At 33.4% G+C, this 9,946-nt stretch overlaps 1 pseudogene; it reads left to right on the forward strand.

The window, feature by feature from the left end:
* Positions 1 to 465: 465 nt before the first annotated feature.
* Positions 466 to 3,730, forward strand: LOC139902435 (cytochrome b561 and DOMON domain-containing protein At3g25290-like; annotated as a pseudogene).
* Positions 3,731 to 9,946: the final 6,216 nt, after the last annotated feature.

Genomic DNA, 9,946 nt, shown 5'->3' on the forward strand with positions numbered 1-9,946 from the left:
TGATTGTTTTCCATCTTCCCTGTTATTCTTTGTCCATGATCATTGTCCTTGTTGGTTTTACGAGCTTAGTTATAGTTTTTAGTTTAGTTAGCTCGGTTTTCTTTCTTTGTAAGTTTAAAGGAGGTCTCATTTTTGATGAGCTTTTTTTTTTTATGTTATAATAGTTCTATCGTTTTTTAGCCGAAAAAAAAAAAAAAAAAATATAGCATTGCTTGCGAGTCCTTTCATTAAACCCTCCCTTTATTTAATTCTAGTTTTTTTTTTTATTTGAAAAAAAAAAACTGAAAGCGTATTTATTGTTATAATTAGCTCCAAAAACATGGGACCTTTTTCATATTTCATGCCTTTAGTGTACGTTACATTTTGCCTGACACCCGTAACCAATCACTATCTGCCACGTCACTCTCCAATCATGTTTATTTAAACGTAAATTTCATCAAACTTTTCACATACACACTCTCAAAAATGGCCACCTTCATTTTTGCTCTCACAATCATATCACTGATCTTATTCATCCAACAATCGCACGGGCAACCCACGTGCGCGACACAAGTATTCACAAACAGTAAAAAATACGACCGTTGTATCGACTTACCACAGTTAAACGCTTACCTTCATTGGAGCCTTGTGGTCATAAATAACACGGTGGATATCGCTTATATCGCCTCACCCGGCACTTCTGACGGGTGGGTGTCATGGGCTATAAACCCGACTAGCGATGGGATGGAAGGATCACAAGCATTAGTCGGGTACAAAGCGTTTGACGGATCGATAGTTATTAAGACGTTTAATATTATTTCTTATGAAAGAATTGTTGAAGGGAAGTTGGATTTTGATGTGAGTGATTTGAGGGGAGAGTATGAGGATGGTTCAATTCGGATATTTGCTACGGTTGAGTTGCTAGGTGGAACAACGGTTAATCAGGTGTGGCAGGTGGGGGCCGCGGTGTCCGACAGTGGTGTACCGTCTAGACATGCTTTTTTGCCCGGAAATTTGGATGCTAAAGGCAGTTTGGATTTTTTGAGTGGTGAGATCTCAGGCGGGAGTATAGTTTAATGAGTCTATTCTCTGCGTTATATTCTCATATCGTCAAGTAGTCTTAGTTCAAACCTCGCTAGCATCAATGAAAAGGATTGTAATTTGTAAAAATACTCCCCTTCCATGTTATACACCGTAAGAAAAGGCGATTTTGGAGCAAAAACACTTTTGACAAAAATAAAATAGATAACCTTTTAGGATGATATGTTGTGCGGGGAATCCTAAGTTAAAAAAGTTGGAAAAAGCAGGTCAAAAAATAATTTTTTTTGTCATATAGGTGAGGATATTACGGTCCGAGAAAGAGGATTGTTTTGTAACGGTAGCTTGAACATGAAAGAGGATTGTTTTGTTAACGGTAGCTTGAACATGAAAGAGGATTGTTTTGTAACGGTAGCTTGAACATGAAAAACCTTATTCGTTTTGCTAAGTTAAGTTGTCATTGATCTAGTTATATATCCGTATTTTTTTGTCACACTAGCAAATCTTCAACCTATATTTCTGACAGATGTTAATAAAATCAGTGGATCTAGTAATGCAAAATTTTGTTGCTTGGTTATATTATTATTTTTGGTTGAATCCTCTTTGACTTCATATTTCAAACAAGTTGATTTTAAACTTGGTCTATTTGACAATCAATTTGTTTTTCTAGATATTAATATAGAAATTTTATTGAGTGACAATTTTAATTTTTTTTTTTTTTTGGATTAGATTCATGGGATACTGAATGCAGTGAGTTGGGGAATACTTTTTCCGGTGGGCATAATGATAGCTAGATACTTGAGAACTTTTCCGGAAGCTGATCCGACATGGTTTTACATACATGGGTTCTTGCAAGTATCCGCTTATGCTATTGGTGTTGCTGGTTGGGGGACCGGACTCAAATTAGGAAGCAAATCAAAGGGTGTTATATATTCCGGTCACCGGAACATCGGAATTGCTTTGTTTTGTCTTGCAACACTTCAGGTAACTCTTACTTTTCAAAAATATAAATTTTGACCTTACGTTGACTTGTAAGGTCAAAAAATAGTACCTATGACCTCAAAAGTCAAATTTTGATATTTCATTTGAATTATCAAAGTCTTTCTCAATTAACTTTGACTTTTATTTATTTTGTTTGTGTTATATAATACCTGATAAAAATTATACAATAAAAAATACATTTGAAACTCAATCCATTCATATAATTTCCATAAAATATCATTGATAAAGAAAGACCTAAAAAGTCAAACTTGAACAGTTTTTATTGGGACGTAAGGTATATATTTTGAACACTGCTCATGACTTACATTGTAAGTTTAAGTAGCACAATGATGGTTCAATATCTTGTGTTTTAAGTTGTAGTGACACCGTTTGCATTATTGGAACAAAATGAGTAATCTTCTATGGAAATGGGTACGTGTTTATATAGGTTATGGCCTTGTTCTTGAGACCGAAAAAGGGGCACAGATTCAGATTTTACTGGAATATATACCATCATGGAACAGGATATGGAGTAATTGTTCTTGGTGTACTGAATGTGTTCAAGGGTCTTAAGATCCTGTTACCTGCAAGTAAATGGAAAACAACTTATATAATTGTGATCAGTTCTTTGGGTATAATCGCTTTGGTTTTAGAAGCGTTTACATGGATTGTTGTATTAAAGCGGAAGTCAGCAAAGTCAACTAAGCCTTATGGCAATGGTGAAGCTAAATAACTACCTATGGCAACATGATCAATTGATCAAAGTATCAATCAAATGCCCTTTTCTTTTTGTACCTTTTCGGTTCATTCGTTTTGTGTCTATGAAACTTGTTAGTGTTTTGTGACTCTCTGCTTGTTTTAGGAGATGGTTAGCTGATTTATATTATTCATTGTGCTTAATTATCATCTTGTACAATGAGTGCATCACCAAATTATTTAATATCAGTATATTATTGTTTATTGATGCATTTAGCTCCATTATATTGTCTAACTGATGATAGCTAGGATGTGCACTTGATTAACTGTTTATTTTGTTTGGTGTTAGAACTCAAATGATCATAGTGAACCTAACTAACTTTTTCACATAACTGAATTGCTAGTATGAGAAGTATATATATGTATAAACTCCGTGTGATTTATTTCCCGAGTTTGGTTCTGAGTTTTAGTCTATTTTTCAAACTTTTTGGCTAACCGTTTGTTCATATTTTTGGAAACGCAACTCATTTTTTGAACTTGAACCCATAACGTCATGGTTAAAGGGCATTTCGATATCATTGGGCCAATGACCCTTTGATTTATTCTACATATCACTGAATGGCAAAAGTTTAAGTAATTATGTGTTGAGATATAAAGAGTGATATGTTTTATTGATTCTGCAATGCATACGAAGGGTTGCTTAAATAGCCGATAACCCTAACATGAACAAGAGGGTTGAGCCCAAAAACCAAACTAAGTGGGATGACATAAATCTATGGTCTAACATCCCCTGCAGTTGGAGCAGGAGTGCGTCAAAGGCTCAAACTGGATCGGAACTCGTCAAAAGAGCAAATGGCAAACCCTTGGTGAAGAAAAGTGTGAACTGGCATCTGGACAGGACATGTAAGACATGAACCTGACCCTGAGCAATAAGGTCGCGATCAAAATGGATGTCAATCTCAATGTGTTTGGTCCGTTGGTGCTGAATAGGATTGGTGGAAAGGCAGACCGAACTGACGTTGTCGTAGTAAACTAGGGTGGCAGATGACTGTAGCTCGCGAAGAAGATTACGAACTCAGCACGTCTCGGCAACAACATTAACAACATTAGCAAGCCCACGTTATTCCGCTTCTGCACTGGAGCGAGAGGGCGTGAATTGCCACTTAGATGACCAAGATAGAAGGTTGTTGCCGAGAAAGACACAGTAGCCGGAGGTGGACCGTCTAGTGGTGGGGAACCGGCCCAATTAGCATCAGAGTAGGCAACTAAGGTGGTAGGCGATGATGCATATAGCTGTAGACCTAAATCGGTAGTACCCGGAATGTAGCGAATGATCCTTTTGAGGGCGTGCATGTGCTGTTCCCGTGGATCATGCATGAAGAGACAAACTTGCTGAACGGCATATGAAATATCTGGTCTGGTGAAAGTGAGATACTGTAATGCTCCGGCAAAGCTCCGATACAGAGTCGGATCCTTGACAGGAGGGCCATGACTAGTGAGTTTGGTACGCGGTTCAACCGGGGTCCGACAAGGGTGACTTGGGGACATACCAGCCCTCTCAATGATTTCAGTGGCATACTGACGCCGTGAAAAAGATAAGCCATAAGAAGTACGTGTAGCTATGACTAATGAATATAATGCATGAATCCCAGAAGAAGAGCGACGCTGTCCAAAGAGGAATTTTAGACTTAAAAATAAAAATTTACAAAAGAATTGAAGTTATAAAGTGACGTGTTTGCATTATATTGGCTATGCTTAACCCACTCTCCAATCTCTCTCTTTTTTCTATTCGCGACACATCATTTAGTAAGAAAATTTTTGTAAAACTTTTGTAAGCATAGCATTTCTACTAAATATACAAATGCTCTGGCCTACACTTTCCTTTTAATACCTGCAACTTACAGGACTTATATGTAAACACCTTAATAAGAACACATTTTCTATATATTTTCATTTAGAAAAAATCTTGTTGTTCAAAATTTATAGTTTCATTTTTGTAATTTTCTTAGTTGTTCCAAAATCTTATAAGTTGAATCAATCAAATTCAATTTTTCTCACTCTATCTCAGAGTATCCATTCACGCGACTCGAATCTGCTTCTATTTCCACCTGACCCGACAGTACTCATTTGGGGAACTTCCAGTGCCAAAGTCACCGAATGGCTAAGTCGTCAATCCCTGAAAAGAACTATTTAATGCTATGTAATGTACTCTATCCGTTGGCATCCTTTTTCATTGAAAAATCATACAATTATCTCGTGGAGAGTTAGCCACACCCAACAGGCAACAATGATATAAATACTACTGCTGCTTTGGCTTTACTCATTATACCATTAAGAAATTTAAATCTATGCCTCATGTTACCAACAAGAGCGTAAGGGTGCGCGCTTCGCTGCTTATAATTGTATGCGATATTCATTACAAAGTTATGTTACATGCGAAAATATTTAACGTTAAAAACTTATCACTTAACCCATTAAACATAAAAACACAACCCAATAGTCACGACTACTTGTCACATCAAGTTATCTTGTAAATAGCCATAAAGAAAGGTGTATGAACACCAGCTTACCATAGCAGATACAAGTTACAAAGCAGATTACTACTATACATACATATAGTAATTTAGATATCACAAACTTAAAACCGAGTCCCGAGACTTCATTGCCATGCCCCGTACACCAGCTGACTAGCATCATATTTAAAAGAAAGTCATTTCAAAAAGAGAGCACCGTATCATCATATGCATTTAATTGAAAAGAAACATAAATGTCCCTCAATAACCCATATCATTTCTTTACTTATATCCGCTCTAACCGGCCAAAAATACTGTCTTGTGATGTAAATTGCAAGTCCTGCACATATATGATTATAACATAAGTTACAAGTAATAATATAAATGAATAACTCCCACAAAATGGATAAAATTTCCCACAAATGTATGCTACTTTACTTGTTTTTGCATAAAAGTTTCAATTTTGCTTGAAGTTTGCACATGTTACATAAACCCATTATCAAAAAGGTTTTAACTTTTCTGCGAATCAGCCCTTATTCGCATGCAAATATATAAATTAATGTTTCAAGAGCTGAAAGGATAGCAAGCTTACCGAAAGGTTGAAATCTAGTGGTGTACCTAGGTCTAAATTGTCAAGATCAGCATAACTCGCACCAATACTGGTTCCTGGTTCATCATTGGTCTTGATATTAGACTTAGATAGAGAACCATGGTTTACCTTTGAGTTACCAAAAAGGTCATGACTATCAAGATTCTCATTGCAGAACAATGAGTCATTATAAGCAGCTAAGTCAACCGTCTGCGAATCATCTAACCATGCCTAGTATGTTTAACATACCAGGCATGGTTATAAGTATCGATCAAAAAGTACACAATAAATTCATCTTACATACCCATTGCAATATTCACTACTGAGGCATCTTGCAAGTGAATCATATTACTTTAATATGACCCAAACCATTATCATCAATATCAATATCTATTTTTATACTTCTATACCTTTCATATAAAGCATTAATCTTGGGGTCTTTATAATCAAAAAGACAAAGGTCCGAATAGATTAAATCGGATAAAAGATTATAGCTTTAGTTTAAATTGGAATGTTTCAATTTTCTTATTCCAGTTGTCATATTATATTCATGGGATTAACGAATACGAAGAAATATAATAAGAAGGGAGTTCATGTGATGACTACAACCCTAAAAATATACTGTAGTGTGTATATTATAAGACTAATGTGATAAGCCAATAACAATGTTGCTTCATCTTACACAAATGACATATACAAATATACAAATCTAGTCAACTCTCTAAACATTAAAATTAAAAGTATTTTCACAGAAAATCAACAAACAATTGTTTATCCAGTCTATACATCATCCTTCTATAAATTTTACGAGCTACGAGTATTATAACACTTCAATTCAATCTATTTATTAATCAGTTGGAGTATATATAATGATATTCTTTATCTTGATTCTTAATACACTGAAATAGCAACACAATCAGGTATAATATTACCTTAGCGACATCACGTTTAAGCTTATTAACAGTTTCCAGCAGCAACACGTTCTCATTCGTTAAATTCACCTAAAATTAACAACCAAACTCTCATTAAATAATCAAATTAGGTAAATGATTTAACAATTCATGGATGATAGTTGACTTAATATGAATGAGCAAGATAGTTTCACAAATTCATAACCTGATGAAAGAACTTAGTCAGCATATAATTGTTCAACCAGTGTTTTATATATCAATTTTATCAATCTTAAATTCATGCAATCATAATCATAATAAAAATATTAAATATTTGAAATCTCACTTTTTTAACAAATTACACATCTACATAACTTAATTTTGTTTAGAGACAATGAACCATAAAATTCTAGCATTAAACTACCGTCGGAAGCCAAAAGAAGGAAGAAAGCAGATCCTTCAAACACCAACATCAATCGCAACATATGAACCAACAAAAACCTTAACTTATTAAGTTGAAAGGAGAAATTATCAATAGCAAGAAGCGTACCAACGAAAATCGTAACTTATTAGGGTGAAATCATAAATCGCTGATGACGGTCACAAACAAATAGAAGAATTAAAGAACAAATTAAAAAGTCACCTGGGGAGTAAATGGGGTTGGAGTGAAGATAAAGCAAATGGAAAAGTTAACGAAGGTGGCTTATAAAAAAAGGAAGCATGTGGCGTATAAAAAAGGATAAAGCAACATCATGGCAGAAAAGATAAAACAATAAGGATGGGAGAATGTCCTTTTATTGACTCTTGGAAGTTGCAAGTTGCAAGCAAATAATACAGCATGAGTAAATTAAATAAATTGTAGTAGCATATGAATAAATTAAATAAATTGTAGTAGTATAATATAAATGAAGCTTGCATGTGTTGGATGTTTGACCTGTTCACTTTAGTTGACTTTAGCGGAATTGTTTATGAATAGTATGAACAATAAGTTTTTAGCCAATGGGAGGAGAGGATTTTGTTATGGTAATAGAAGATAGGATAATAATAATTTGTTTGTTACAGTTACGCACTTGAGCCCCTTTCAGTTGCGTATGGCATTGAGATCCTTAAAGTCCAACAAACACATACATTACCAATTGGCCCAAATACAGTAGATATTTGGTAGCCCACATTCTAACTATTTGTATCAAGACCCCTCAAATTAAGCTACACGTTAAACTAACAGCTAATTTACTTTATTCAGTTGGCCCAATTATATTTAATACTAATAAATAATAATTAGAATTATTATTATAATTATAATTAAGGGTTCGTTATACATGAATCAAAAAATGAATGTGTGAAGATCACCTCCTTTAATGTAAAGGAGTGCCGATTTTTTTTTATTTTTTAACGACAATCTTAAAGTTGTCAATAAAAATTAAGTTAATAAAAACATGATGATACATGGGATGATTATTTTTTAGAAACTGGTTCATATTAATATAGTTTTTCTAGCATCTCCTAACCTCTTAATGACACAATTCTTACGGTTGTTATTAGAAAAATTGTTACTTTATTATATAATATATTTTTTTCTTAAAATACGATAGTAATTGTTTATTATAAATTTTTAGATAACTTTTTCTAGCATGATTTATTTTTAAAAAAAATCAAAATGATAAAATTATGGTGTCTTTTTCTATTTTTTAATTCGAAGAATTCACGTTGACCAAGTCGACAAGATGTTCGTTGTTTAACAAAAATCTGGAAGTCGAAACTTATCAATTTCTCAACTTCCATTAGGATGGCCTGGATTACACCGTTTCTCGATTGCCGTCTGCAGGGTGGCCTACAAGTGATATATTTGACCAAAAAGTCAATCCTAAGTTATATAAGAGTATAGTATCAATTAATGTACTACTACGTATCTTTTTCTTCAAAGCACGGAAAAAGGATAATTACGAATTCATCTCTATCCACTATGATTGTATGAGGTATGACGATCTCTTTGCTCTATTTTTTTTTTTTCCTTTTGTCGTAAGCTAATAAAAGTAAGCTTAAGCTGTTCAAAATATATCGAGAAAAGTTTACTATTGATAGTTCGAAATTAAACTATTTGAAGTTTTATCATGTATAAAATGAACATAATAATGAAAATGGCTTTTCTAGAAATTAATGTGACCCTTTATATGAATGAGACACAACAACACTAGTAATACTCTTGTCAAGAGGATGGTAATCTCCTATCTGACGTAAGATGTATATGGTCATAGATAGATTGCATCTATTCAAACAAACATACTATATAAAAAAAAACCCTACGAAAGACACCATTGCTTGAACGAAAAAGAAATGAAAAAAACTAGCTATAGTACAATAATTACACCAAATAAAACCCCAATAATTTGATTTTGTTATAATAATAATAATAATATAGATATGGATAGTCAATTTTGGTGTATACATATAGTCAATTTTGGTACACAAAATAATAATATAGATATGGATAGTCAATTTTGGTGTATACATATAGTCAATTTTGGTACACAAAGTATGTATTTTTATATTGAGATTTTAGGCTATAAATACTCATGAATGCAAGCATTAAACTTGCACCATTTCTCACACTTACAAAGTGTTTCTTTCTTTCTCTCCATTATCATCTTTGTTCTTACACTTCATTATTAGTATTCTAAATCAAGAATCAAACCACTAAAGGTAGTTATAAGCCTACTGAATTATAACATCAAGAATCAAACCACTAAAGGTAGTTATAAGCCTACTGAATTATAACACGTTATCAGCACGATAATCTTAATACTAAATATGGTTGGCTCTGCCACCAAAATGATATATGGTCGGTTATACCACCAAAATGATATATGGTCGGTTATACCACCAAAATGATATATGGTCGGTTATACCACCAGAATGATATAGGTCGGTTATACCACCTGAAAAAATATATGGTCGACACTGTCGCCAAATTTTCATTTATGTTTACTAATATTTATATTTTTGTTATATAACATTTATTTATGATTGCTTACACATGGTCGACACTGTCACCTACTTATCATTTATGTTATATTAAATTTATGTTTAATGTTTATATACTTATGAATATAAATTGACTCTAATTTATCATGATGTTTGTTTTAATTTTTGATAATAGAAAATGTCGAATCTGGAAAAGCTTAAATTTACTCCTTTAGAATCAACTGGAAACAACTACATGCCATGGGTTATAAAAGTAAAAATGCATCTTAAATCAATGG

The sequence above is a fragment of the Rutidosis leptorrhynchoides genome, chromosome 3 (assembly GCF_046630445.1).
Source record: "Rutidosis leptorrhynchoides isolate AG116_Rl617_1_P2 chromosome 3, CSIRO_AGI_Rlap_v1, whole genome shotgun sequence".
Taxonomy (NCBI): Eukaryota; Viridiplantae; Streptophyta; class Magnoliopsida; order Asterales; family Asteraceae; genus Rutidosis; species Rutidosis leptorrhynchoides.